At 42.6% G+C, this 371-nt stretch overlaps 1 pseudogene; it reads left to right on the forward strand.

Moving 5' to 3' along the window:
* Nucleotides 1-371, forward strand: part of LOC118322580 — a 22474-nt pseudogene that overhangs the window by 479 nt on the left and 21624 nt on the right.

Genomic DNA, 371 nt, shown 5'->3' on the forward strand with positions numbered 1-371 from the left:
TGATTCTGGGGTTACCTTGGCTCAACTTTAACGTGAACTCATTACATTTGACATTTATCTAAACTGACCACAACAGCTGTTCTCTCTGAGGATGGAAACTAATAAACCTACAGCAGAGGTTTAATTTGGTTGTAATATCACTCATTTTCTGTAAGTTTCTAATTTCACTGATCACAGTTTCAGAAGCATCAGCAAAATCATCCATAAAGCTACAATAACAGTGAGGAGGAAAATTACAGATACCTGCTAACCAAATGAGAGGTGGCAGCCGGTTCCCCCCTACTGGTTGTGTCCATTTCATACTCAAGTGTATATTCACACTGTGCCCTGCAGTAGCCGACTCGGTTCCCCCCCCTGCTGGTTGTGTCCCT

This window comes from Morone saxatilis, unplaced genomic scaffold (genome assembly GCF_004916995.1).
Source record: "Morone saxatilis isolate NCDOM2014 unplaced genomic scaffold, NCSU_SB_2.0 Contig14, whole genome shotgun sequence".
Taxonomy (NCBI): Eukaryota; Metazoa; Chordata; class Actinopteri; family Moronidae; genus Morone; species Morone saxatilis.